Source organism: Ascidiella aspersa, chromosome 6, assembly GCF_963924565.1.
Source record: "Ascidiella aspersa chromosome 6, kaAscAspe10.2, whole genome shotgun sequence".
Taxonomy (NCBI): Eukaryota; Metazoa; Chordata; class Ascidiacea; order Phlebobranchia; family Ascidiidae; genus Ascidiella; species Ascidiella aspersa.
Window position 1 is genome coordinate 24,336,277 of NC_139452.1, and position 14,258 is coordinate 24,350,534.

A 14,258-nucleotide genomic window follows, 5' to 3' on the forward strand; every position below is an offset into this window, starting at 1 on the left:
TATATCAGCCCAAAGGTGTCGTACCATGGCATGATAGGGCATGTAAATTCAATTTGTCGCGCTTTCTGACATTCACTTGCATATTTGCGCACAAGTTCACTCTCAAAGAGCGATGTTTATAAGTTGAGTTATTTTATGACGTCACGAAATGACGTAGCTTATGACGCCACCCCTTTAATTTAATGGGTTTTGCGGCCCGTCGAAATTTCTAAAGTGGCCATTTGCGGCCCATTTTCTTAAAAGGTTGGATATCCCTGGCGTAGAAGCTGCATACCAATTCGCTCAGGTTTCTGCCGCAGACCTCGACCAGTTTTCGACGAGCACTTAATCCTAAACACATCAATTAGTCACGTACTAACTGCATTAGTGGCCTTCAGGTATGGCACTTGGAACGGCTGCCTTTGCTGTCCATCGTATTCTTCCAGCACAATAACATATACACCTAGGCGTAGTTTCATTTCGATTGGTTTAATTAGATTGAATCAAAGTTTGACAATCTTCACTGCTTCATCCCAAACCGTAAAATAAAAAGAAACCAAATGGCATTAGAAGCTGTCAAGAAACCCAAAAGGTCTTTGAAACTAAACGTTGCTCTGACCGCAACATAAATACCTAAAAAACTTGCGCATAAACATCAAATAAATATGCAGATAACAATTCTATGCTGTAAGCCAGGGGTCGGCAACCTACGGCCCGCGGGTCGGATCCGGCCCGCCGATGTAATTCATCCGGCCCGCCGCCTCTTTGACAAATTAGACACGAGTTCATTTTACACTTTTTGACTATTTTAACTACGTAATTGTCATCATTTTATGTCCAGTTTGTTTACGTTTTCATGAGCCGGGAAGGTTGTTAAGTGCGTAGCGAAAAAACAGAAAGCCTATTAAAAAATATTAGATATATTTTTTTAACTTTTTTTTTCGTTTTTTTTTTTTTTTTTCTTTAAATATAACTACGTTTTAAGTGCAAAAAATATCCGAGGCCCGCCTAATTCACACTTGTCATTTTCTAACATTTCAATAACACAATTCTTAGTTATCATTTTGTGCGGCCCGCAGAGACCTTTCTGAGTTTGGTTTTGACACGGGACTAGAAAAAGGTTGCCGATCCCTGCTTTAAGCGAACTGTTTTACAAAACTGTATACAGCGGTGTTTCTTAAACTGGTGAATGGTTCACCTCAGGGTGAATTAACTTTTTTCAGGTTTGAACCTGTTCCTCCGAGGACGCTCAAAAATGTCCCAATGTCCTCTTTTTGCGCATTTCGAGTTAGTTGCTTATAATTTTAACAATACTTTTAGGCGAGACGTGGTATTTATTTCCTTAAAAATACTTTAGCCATGAAAGATGCTGAATTGCTGGTTTAAAAAAGGTTTTTCAACAAATTGCCCTACCAGCCTTACCTTCTTAATTCTTATTGCAAACATTGCGTCAGAAAAATGGCAACAGAACCTCACATTTAAAAAGGCCCATTAATAAAGCAAAGGTGTGAGTTTTGTAGGCCTAGCCTACTATCAGTGTAACTGTATGGTAGGCTATGTTCTTCTTTTCTTTGCAATGATTCTAATGGTTTCTTTGCAATGATTCAAATGGTCATTTTGGTTGTAAACCACTCCTATAGCGCTGTACAAACTCTGTTTTTGCCAACTTTAACATTAAAACTGCCCAAAAAAAGTTTCGAATCTTCTGTCATCTAATTTTGTTTACGTTGTTGAGCACAAAGCCTCTTTGAGTGCCATTCCATGTTTTCATATCATCGAAGGTATAACGGCCCTATTTAATTATAATTTTGCTAACTTATAGATAAACGATAAAAGTCATCCACCGTTTGAACTATTTTTTATCCATATTTTATATAATTGGATAACAGGCTAGCAACAGGGGGACGCAATGTGAAGCCTCCTGATTTTACAGTTTAGCGCCAATTCAACCAATTAAATCCAACTTTTTCTTCACTATTTTCAAGTTGTCTCGGTGATATTGAATTGAAAATGCCATGTTGCTTTTCGTAGGGCGTGTTCAAGGCATAGGAAAATTACCAAAGGGCCCACTGCTGAAGAAAGGTGTGGATATGGCACGTATTTCTCAAACATAACAATTTTATTTTTGTTTTACTTGCAGGCAAAAAATGTCCTCTGTTTTGGTGATAAAAATGTGGTAGCCCTAGTATAAGTACAAAAGTTTGGTGATTTTGTTTTGTGCTTTTGTTGCTTCGTATTTCTGGACTCGAGAAATTGTAGATTTGCAATGGTAAGCTTAGCTTAAGCCGACGTTAACCAAAATCGAAACAATCATAGTCGTTTTGTGCTGTTATATTTAGACGAGATAATTTTATCATATCATGAGACAAGGGGGAATAAAAACTAAAAACGTTTAAGAAGCACTGGTATACAGGACTACAGGTGAACAGCAAATACGCAGCCTAATCATGCATAACGAAACGTTACCCAGCGATGATGACTACAGATTTTTTGGATATACTTAATAGCAGGCTAAAGATTTTGATTGTTGCTAAATCATTGTTAATTCAACATAGGTAATTTTTTTTTATAGGAATGGTAAGTATATGTATTTAATTGTACAATTGTTAATTTTCTGCAATTGGTTTTACATTGTATTTCAACAATTTACACCACATTTGCTATGTTTTTTTGTGGTAGTTTTATAGTAATTTGTCTTTTTGAAATATCAACTAAACATTTTTATGAGTTTTCCATAAACCAGAAAAAATCATGATTTATTTTCGACCGGTATAGTCAGTAAAACTTATAATGCGTATGGTTGACGATGTCAAGACACTAATGTAGTACTTCAAACAACAAAATGTTGTTTAAACCATTGTTTTTCTAATTCTAATAGGTCAAAATATTGTCAAAAATATATTTTTGTAGTTCAAAATTTGTCAAAATTTTAATTTTTAGGTCAACATTTATAATTTTTTAAGTCATAAAGGATCGCCCTAATAACTTATTCATGCAAAATCATGTTTGTGTGTTGTATTTATATCATTTTGTCATTCTGACTACTGTATAAACCATTTTTTTTAATTAAAATGACGTTACTTAATTTTTTCGAAAGGTTTATAAAAAATAAGGGGGGCCATTGATTTCTGAAAATTTTCAAAAGGGGCCACGGTGTAAAAAAGGTTGGGAACCCCTGATTTACAGGTTTCCTAAAACACTTCCAGGACCATTAAAAAAAATACTTAGTTTACGAATCGCCTTATTTTTTACCATCAGTATACGTTACAGCGTCGGAAACTTATGCAGCAGCTAATCATGATAAACTTGGAACCACAACAACACATTTACAACCTAAAATCTACGTGTTTTTTATTAGTTTGGATGTACCCCTTCAGACTATGAGGAAAAGAAAGAATAAGTTTCATATCCAGAGGACCAGAACATAAGATTTACATACCATGAAATTTGAATTTCATTAAGATAACAGTGTGGTTTAAAGATTGTGCAATGGCAGCTATCTCTGATGTACCTACATCACCAAAATTGTTTTGGTAGAACTGAAATTCGAAATCCTACCACAACTCAACCTTTTCTGAAGTGTTCGGTTTATAATTATTCATGTGTGCTCATATATTGCTAAAATCTTTGGTGTGCATTGTGCAACTGCCACAGAATGCAAACTCGGTGCAATATTGCACCATGACAACACAATATACTGTTGAGATAAAAATTTGTATTCTGCATCGCTTGGCAACGTTTCGTTATGCATGATTAGTCTGCGTATTTTAGGGCTACCATATGTTCTCTTTTGGGAGGATTTGTCCTCTTTTCTCAAGAAAACTTTATGGTTCTCCGAGGACGCTCAAAATGTCCAAATGTCCTCTTTTTTCGCATTTTGAGTAAGTTGCTTATACTTTCAACAATACTTTTAGGCGATACATTGTATTCATTTCCAAAAAAATACTGTAGCCATGAAACATGCTGAATTGCTGGTTTAAAACAGGTTTTGAAACAAATTGTCCTACCAGCCCTACCTTCTTGATTGTTATTGTAAACATTGCGACCGAAAAATGGCAACAGAACCTCACATTTAAAAAGGTCCATTTATAAAGCAAAGTTTCAGTTTTGTAGGCCTACTATCAGTGTTACCGTATGGTAAGCTATGTTCTTATTTCTTACAGAAGCTTGTCTAGTTAATATATAGCAGAGGTTCTTAACCGGGGCGCGAGTCCTAAGTTAATATTTGAATTTTTTGCAATGATTCTATTGGTTTCGTTTTGGTTGTACATCACTCCTACATCGCTGTACAAACTCTGTTTTTGCCAACTTTAACATTAAAAATGTAAAAAAATTTCGCGCTCTGCGCGAATCTTCTGTTCAATTTATACGTCTGTTAACTTTTTTCAGCACAAAGTCTCTTTGAGTGCAATTGAATGTTTTCATATCATCAAAGGTATAACGGCCCTATTTAACTTTAATTTTGCTGAATTAGATAAACGATAAAATTCATCCACTGTTCGAACTATTTTTCATCCATACAACAGGGGGACTCAAACTTTTAAAACACGATAACGCGACCGACAACCAACTTCACTATTTTCAAGTTGTTTTAGTGACATTTGATTGAAAATGTCGAATTGCTATTCGTAGGGCGGCGCAAGGCATAGAAAACTTCCAAACGGGGGCACGACTGAAAAAGGTTGTGAACCACGGTCTGTGGCATACAGGTGGTTCTCAGCAGATACTTTAATTTTTGTTTTTTATTCTTTAAATTTAGACAACCATAAGGCAAAAAAAAATTCTACTTTCGTTTTACTTGCAGGCAAAAAATGTGTGTATAATGCTGAAGAGGGAAACTCTGTTGACTGATTAGCTACGCCAGAAGTATCCTTGTTTCATAAAAAGACGTATTAATTTCGAAGCTGAATGCATTAATCGTGGATATGGCAGGTTTTTCTCAAACGTAACAATTCTACTTTCGTTTTACTTGCAGACAAATATGTCCTCTTTTTGGGTGCTGAAGATATGGTAGCCCTAGCGTATTTGCCGTTTACCTGGGTCCAGCTGTAAAGACACAGTCCGCTTGAAGCGTACAATTGTCAACACATGTTCTAACACAGACGCTACAAAGCCCCGAATTATCCTAACTTGAACGCTAAGCTATAAAGACAAACCGAACCGATTGTGTATTGTGTATTTGCTGATTGGCTTACATTGCCCAGGAAAAACCCCGTCAAGGCCCAGTTTATGTGTTTTTCATAAAAAGAAAGGCCAACCAAATATTCAAACAAACAATAGGACAGATACAATCAAAAAAATGGCGTCAAAACAATAAATTGAAGTATCTACATATTTATTTTCTGTTTTCGCGCAAGTATTTCGGGTCTTTATGGTGCACCCACAACAACGTTAAGTTTCGTAAAAACCTGCGAAGACGCTTCCAATGCAATTTTGTTTACTTTATAGTTTACGGTTTGTGATGTGGCCAATTTTTTTTTTTTTTTTTGTGAAACAATGATTCAATCTAATTATACCCAGTCCTTAACAATATGGAACTATGCCTATATATGTGTAATTTGAATGTTATGTTACTGGAACAATACGATGGACAGCGAGGTCAGTAGTTCAACGTTTCTATACCTAAAGGCCACTAATGCTGTTAGAACGTGACTAATTGACCCAACAAACATGTGTTTAGGATTAGGTGCTCGTCGGAAACTGACCGCGTTTGTCGTTGACAACTAATGTGTACGTTTGTTCGGAGACTGATCTAGAGTCTGACAACGTTCGGCCTTTAACTTTCCACCTTTTGATGTGGTAGTCAGTGTATCGACGTACTACGCCGTGAATGGAGCTCGTTTCTCACTGTTTTGTTTTGTAACACAGAAACCAGATTATCCTTATTTCGTACAGCGCACTTAAATGACACTGTGAGAAATTTCAAAGCAAATAGCCAGGTTTGTGGTATATTTGAACACTGTTGACCGCCAGAAGCGATTTAAAATTTAAAACAGCTACTTCACTCTAATTGTGAAACGTTTGACAAGTCAAAACCAAATGGCAACCACCAGTAGCTTGGATGTGCGTACCGGGCCCGAAGTATATTTATCAAATGTTACAGCGCCAGTAACTTTTGTGCCCTACAATACTCGCCCGGCCGAGATCATCATGCTGGTTCCTGTGCTAATCATTAGTCTCTACCTGACGTTGGCCGCGTCCTGGTACCAGTGGAAGTACGGCCAGGAATTGCTGAAGTGGACCAACCGTCTTTGCACCGTCGCGGCCTCAACGCTGTTTCTTCAGGCCTGCTTGTTTCCGATCGAGGTGTGCGGAAGAAACCTGAGCGACGCGGTGTGCAGCTTCTACATTATCGCCACCCTTTTCCTGCTCATCTTCAACAAGTCGTTCGTCTATCTGGTGCTATGGATTCGCCAGCACACCTTCTACACAAACCCGGCCGCCTCCCGAACGGTGCCTCGCACAATCTCGGTTACCAGCTACTCGGCCTTGGTGGGAATAGTCGTCTTGCCGCTTGGACAGTTCGTCTTTGAAGTCCTTGCTGAACAAAGAGGTGCGCCGATCGGATGTGTCAGCAGCCGGATTTTTAGAACCAAATTTGCAAATGCTTTCATGCCGCTGCTGTACATGCTTTTCGTGCTGGTACAGTTCATGCTGCTCGGCCTGGTGCTTTACCCCATTGCCAGTCACCTTCGCAAGAACCGTAGCGGCAGTAGCGGCAGCACGATACAAGATGTAATCGTTCGCCTGAGCATCTGCACCGGGATTTGCGTGGCTACCGACGTTGGCGCCTTAATATTCATCCGATATGGAATTCCGAATGGGGCGTCCATAACGTTCATTCCTCTTACCTTCAGCTACAACGCAATCGCAAACGTCTTGCTTTTGTTCCTATCCTTCACGGACAAATTCGACCGACTGGTTCCTTTCAAAACGAGAATTGATCCAAATGATCCAAGAAACAAAAATACGGACCAAGGGGGTGCAGACTAAGCAGTCTAAAATATAATAAATACTTTTGCGATATAATAGTTATAACAAGTTTTTTCTACTGTCACGCTATGTAAATAAGTTGTCACATTATTGACTCAAGTACTGTGGAAAAAATTACGTGATCCAAGTCATTTTATCAAATGAAAGCTTGGAGTTGTAACTTCTTTGTTATTGTGTTGTTTAACTTATCTTAACCCCAAGTTTTTAACGTGAAAACTTGCTTGCTCTTTGTTTGGTTTTTGGTGATTTTTATTTGCAATTTTTGTGAAAGGCAATAAATTTTCCTTACTAATTTGAATGTTTTAACATTTATATTGGGACCAAAACTTAAAATGGTACTGGACATGGGTAAGAAAATAAGAAATGTATGGGACTTGTTGTTTGTTAAAAAAATGACTTTACTGGGACTTTTTTGTTTTTTTCAATGTCTGGTTTTCTACATTAAATATGCGAGGTTTTGCCCTATGGAGTTCACCCGGTGCGAATCTAGGATTTGCGTCTAGGTAGCTTAAACCTCTACCATAAACAACGTTAAGTTACGTCATGACGTGATAGCCTACCTGTTGTATTTCGGTGAACTTTTAGGGTACGTTGCTGTAGTCTTATTTGTTGATAAAATTTGACCCTAATGTCTATAACCAAACTTTTTGACGTGACCCAATGACCATAAAGCAAATACCACGGAGATGTTGCCCGTTAACACGCCTCTACTAATTCAAGCGATGTATACAAAAGTTTCGGCCATAAGCCAAGGAAAAAGAGAATGGTAACTGAAGTGAGCTGGACAACCCACCAATCTAGCCTAAAATAATGTAACAAAGATAAGTTATTATGCGGGGATGTTAGTACTAAACCATGGACCATAAGCTATTCCTGTAAGTTGATTGCCTTTATAATGTTATTCAATAAACACAGATACTATAGGGCTTCGTTTAATACTTTGCTGCGGCTAATCTGTTAGAACACGCAACCTTAACAAATGGAGTCGAATTCAATCCTATAGCGTAACAAGTTTGAGTCCCTAAACAAACCCAGATTATCCCTGTCTTAGTGTGTTAAACTTTGTGGGTATATTCAAGTCTATATGTATAAAGTCACGCGCCCTATAATGGTATATTCCCCTGGTTAAGAACCACCACTTTTAGAGTACTACTCCGCAACATTTTTTTACTTGCAGCACACCAATGGAACTAAAACCTAGTCGGAAATTTTACCTGATATATCCCCGGGCCATCACTGATTGATTTTTAGGGACATATTTATTTTTAAAAACTTGTTGCACTGTAGAGAAAACAGTCGCTGTTTGATGGAATTATTACAACATAACATAATTTAGATCCAATGAAACGTCCTCGTATAATGTTACCAACGTAACTTAAGAGGCCTTCTGTTGTCAATTAAATGCTCGCGCGAATGTGCTTTTGAAAAAAAAGGAATTAAAATATATTTCTATGGTTTGCAAAGAATAAAATCGTAATTATTCTTTATTTGGGCACATTACCTTTACATTTACACTGCAAAATTGAATACCTCAACCTACTAGACTTCTATGTGAACACACAGCAAAACGTATAAAAAAACATTATCAACACCCAGTCGAAAAATTTTCCCCGTTTATCCCCGGGCCATCACGGAAAATATTTATATCCGGCTAATGGTATATAACCCTGACTATAATCAATGATATTTGACATATTTGTCTGGATTATTCCTGTCGAAGCCTAATAATCATCGGTGCTTCCCAGAATTTCGGTCATAAATGTGATTTTCGTTTTTTTTTTTTCGGCGACTAGCCTACCACATTTTCTTTGAGTTTTTACGATTTTTATATTTGTAGGCTAGCCTATAATTTAACAGTTTCTTTGCTAATACAAAATCATAACTTTTTCCTTGACATATATAATAATTTTTTTGGTCACTTTTACTTGGGTATGAATTAGCTGTTATAGGATTCATCATTTTCTTATTTAGGATACCTAATTAGCAAAGTTAAGAAAGTATGTTTGTATGTTTAGAAATACCGAAAATAAATATGTGAAATAATTAACTAAATATCATTAGTGAAAGTTAAGTCAAAGAAATCGCTTGGAAAAGTGCTAATCGTACTCATTGTCATCCGCGCGGTTTCCTGCGAAAGGCAAGAATGCCTCTGGTTAACTTTGCGACGACCATTACCCGCTGTCATTGCAATTTATTATATTTCGCCCTTTTCATTTTCGACCGGCGCGCATAATTTTAAACTTTAAACGACCGATTGGCCGATATGCGAATGGCATCACATTCGAGTTTAAACGTTTGTTAAATTGAAGTTTTTTATACTGCAAGTTAGATATTGACAAAACCTAAAAAGGCAATGTTATATTGACTTCTTTACCAAATATGGAATTGCAGGCAAACATCATTCGGCTACGATATTGAAACAATAATAAACAAACTATGTCAATATTTTTCAATCTACAAAAAACTGAACAACTGAAGGGATATTGTGAGTTGTATAGAAAAACATTTTTCTTATAGCAAGACTCGATTGCTTTCTTTACTTTCTGGAATCTTAAAATGGCCGATATGTTAAATCTTTTTTGTCACAAGAACAACCACCTACAATCATCAAACAATTCCTTGAGAACGAAATAAGTGAAATATACATCCGGCATTTGCAATTCATAATGCCCGTCTTTTCATTTCCTATAAAGAAAGTATATCTATTTTAGAAGTGCTAACAAACTCGGAGAAATAAAGAATTTCCCTTCAAGTAACAGAGGGTTCTTTCTTAACAACGCACAGAATGATACAGAACTAAAAGTAAAAACTTCCCCTCCGAAATTTCAAATCTTTGTGAAACATGTTTTCAATATTTAACCAAGTGGACAAACTAATATTTAGAAGAGTTTACTTGTTTAAGAAAGTAGTTACATTTAGCACAAATATCTAATGACTAAAAGAACAAACAGGCCAATTCAAAATGTTTCGATCAACTTTTTAATTTAAAGTCGTTTCTGGAATCTTCTTGTGTAAGCGATGAAGAATTTACTGCACCATCATCACATGAGAAATGGTGATATTTTGAACAACCAAAAGAAAGAATTTCAGTCGTAATGTCTAAGGCAGGGGTGGGCAAACTGCGGCTCTCCGGCATGTTTTTTGTGGCTCTTCTAGTTGAATCGTAAATTACCAAAAAATTGTAGGTTACCAAGAGTACCTTTTATAAACGTTTCTCTGTTTTTCTTTTCTTTTTTTAGGCCAGCAGTATTTCGTTTATAACGTAACACGAGTCCAAAGAGTTAGGTAACAAAACACTAATTTTACTAAATATTGTTCGTGTTATTTTGCTGTTGCCGTTATTATTATTGTGTTGATTATTACCGTTTTGTTTTGTTATATTACTATTATTTTTTATTATAAGCGGCTGCCTTGCATTGTTTACCGTTTTTGTATTGAAATAATTTTGAGGCTCTCTGGTACTTATATTTTCTACAAATGGCTCTTCCATTGAATACATTTGCCCACCCCTGTGCTAAGGGTTTCCCAGTTTTTTTTTCCTGTGGCGCCAAACAACGAAAATGTTGAACGGGTGTTATCACTGATGCAATGTCATTGATCAAAGCAAGAAATAAGATCAATTTTGAGAGACGATAAGAGAATTTTAACACTTCAGTTTAAGTTAAAGCATGTCATGTTGCGAGTTTAACGTCAAACCCTAGATTGTTAAAGAAGATTAGATTTTCGTAAAAGTATATTTACAGAGAAAATTAATTAACTATTAATATATACGTTTATTACTTATAAATTTGTGCGTGTATTCTCCTTACAGAACCCCCTAGTACAGTGGTTCTTAAACTGGGGGGGCGTGTGAGCTTCACAAGGGGGGCGCAAGAAATTGACAAACTCTGAATGAAATATAACTAAACATTAAGGCGAAGTGATATATACCTGCCACTAACCTCGAATTAAACATTTGGCATCAAAAAAACAGATATATCCTTCGCATTAATGCAGTGGTCAGCAAACTGTGGGCCGTAGAGGCGTTTTTAGTGGGCCGCGAGTTACTTTTTAATAGTTTAGTATTATCGTGTAGTTGTGGGCAGCGTGATAGCCGTACATTTATTGCACTTTATTTTAAAAGTTTGTGTGGCCTAGAATTTTTGTATGTCTCAAACTTGTTCAGACCCACATGCCAAATGCGGTCTTGAGAAGCGAGCCTGTAGAACTATAATTTGTTCCAACTTTACGCTAGCGCAAATTTTTTCGCGCTTTGCACGTATATTCTTCGTTTAAGTTAATGTTTAACATTATGACATGGCAGTGTTTTGGGCATCAAGGCCGTTAAATTAATAACAAATATCCTAAATCCGCCACTTATTTGTGGTTGTTTTACATAGCGGGCCTTTAATAGCACTGAAAAAAGTACTTTGTGACCACTGCATTAATGCAACTTATCTGAAAATAAATTGCTGTTCTGCCTTATGTTTTTTTGATTTTGAAACAAGATGGGGCGCGAGTTTTGTTAAAATTGTAAAAGGGGGGCGTGTGGAGAGCGCACGACTATAATTTACCGACTAAGAGATTGTGTTTACAGTAACTTTTGTGATGTATTTGCTTATGCCACAGATTGATTGCCTACTCGCTCCAAAGTGCAAAGTAGGTACTGGGTTGCATTATCTCTGTGCTGTCAGCACAGGGATTTGTGTACTTAAGACCGCTTTCCGCTTGTAAGAAAAACTTCTTCTCAGTTATCGTCTTGCTTTTCGCAACTTTCATATTGCAAGTAGCATCTCCTATATGCTAACTTGTCCGCCTTCTATAGTTTTAACAGGTTGTTCGCTCATCAGATAATACAATTCTAATAACCTATACGTCTTGTGGTTGGCTAACGAGTTATACGCACGCAACCTTCAAGCAACCTTAAAACGAGAGTCAGAAGCTTCAACTAAATTAATCTCGTGCCCCACACGTGTCTCAAAAAGTTTAAGAACCATTGCCCTACTAAGTAATGCAGAGAAGCCGCTTCACAAAGGTTGTAGTTAAAGAAAACGGAACCAGAATATCCAGGGCTTGAATAAATATTGTTGGATTTACCCCCTCAAACGAGGATAATAGCCCTGGGGTAAATTTACCACATTAGGAAAAGAAAAGGCTGCTCTAGACCCGGCCGACCTGCAGGCTAAGTCTTACAAGAGGGGGATGTCACGTTGAAACGCGCACCCTGCCCTAACAACAACGTAGAATGACGACAGTCTCAGAATCCGTGTAATGCCGCCAAATTCACACAGTACACAAGTAGCAACGAAATACTTTCATGTGTCATGATAGGACGCAGCACGGTTTCTAAACAAGAAAGTCAACTGCTTAACAATGAACATGAACGTATTCACAGAGTAAATTAAACTTACCAATTATTTTTGCGACGCAGGTCTATTCAATTACGTTCAGTTTTTTCACATACGCTTATTTGTCTAAGTTTCGCTAAACACAAACTCCAACAATTAGTTTCAAGGTACAGCACAGCTTACTTCTCAAACTTATTTAACAAAAGAAGGCAAACATAGCAATTGAGAAAACAGAGCCAATTCTAAAACCATTGTTACGTCGGGTTATTGTTACGTATAGGCTAGTAAACAACAACATTCGTATAACGTGAACGTAGAGATGTAACACTAGCCTATATAACAGGGGTTCCCAACCTTTTTCACACCGTGGCCCGTTCGAAAATTTTGGGTAATCAATGGCCCCCAATTATTTTCAACCTTTTGAAAAAATTAAGGAACGACATTTTAATTAAAATATTAGTATATACCAGGGGTCGCCAACCTACGGCCCGCGGGTCAGAACGGGATCACCGATGTAATTCATCCGGCCTGACACTTCTTTGACAAACTAGACACGAGTTCATTTCAAATTCTTTTTGACTATTTTAAAAGTGCGACAAATTTAGCGCAAATGATTTTTCTAGGTCCGGTTTGTTTACGTTTTGGGACTGTCTTTTGAACTAGATCAGCGCTTCTTTACCGTTGCGCCGTGGAAAACTGCCAAGTAGGCTACGTCGCGGACAAACGAAAAATGTATTGAAAAATATTGGGAAGATATTTTTTAGCATTTTTCTATTTTTTATTTTGGGCAATGTAATAAAAACTTGCAAGAAATTGACATGCAGGTATACCAAAAAACGCGGTCACTTTGTCACCAAAAGGGTAATAAAAACTGGATTAGCTTGACTATTAAGGTTGTCGCGTTTCCTCAAAGTTTTTTTATTTTATATTAGAAGTGTGGATGACGACGTGTGAACTTGAATTTTAAACCAAACAAACGTTATTTTTCGCGCTTTGCGCCAACACTTTTTACTGCCTCCTTAAATGTACGGTAATTAAAAACGGTTTTAAGTGCAAAAAATATCCAGGGCCCGCCTGATTAAAAGTTGTTCTAACATTTTAATAACACAATTCTTAGTTAGTATTTTGTGTTTGGCCCGCGACTAGAAAAAGGTTGCCGACCTCTGGTTTATACAGTATCCGGTAGTTAAAATGATAAAATGAAATAAATACAACACGCAATAAATATGATAGTACTTTAATTAGCCCGTCTCTTCTTGCGGCTTCAATTTATTTTGTTATAGTGGAGTAGACTTAGAAATAATAAACTGAAAGAACATATTATTTTTGAAATTCTTTCATGACCCCCTTGAAAAAGGCTCGTGACCCCCTAGGGGGCCATGGCCCACAGGTTGGGAACCCCTGCTATATAAGGTGATATTCTGATAAGTAAATACGGGGAAATAGTAACCGTGTTTCACTATTTTAAATTTTCAAATGTCAATTAAAGTATGCCTTAAAGAGTTCAACCTATTGTTGTTTATTCAACTTTATAATACCTTATACCTTTTTATAATACCTTATACCTTTTTAAAATGGGCAATTAAAGTCCATCAAAATTTTCTTAGCGATAATGTTGCCATAAATCCCAAGGAAACGATTTAGCATGGACGCGATGCAAATTCTGCTGCTTGGGAGAAGAAGGGGCAGTTTTTGAAACTTAAGCGGAAACGCACATATGCTATGTTGTCAAATAGTTACAACTTATGAAAATTTTAAAATTTTACAAGTTATGTGTTAAAATACAAAAACTAGGTTAACCCATGTGTTTTAATTTAACCAACCAATTGATATAGAAGTCACAACTCCAATAGTTAAGTGATTTGATAAAATGAGTCGATACAAGTCATTTTGCGAACAGTACTGTAATGACTTTATCGATTGACTTAAGTCATTAGAGAAAATTCATTTCGCGAGTCG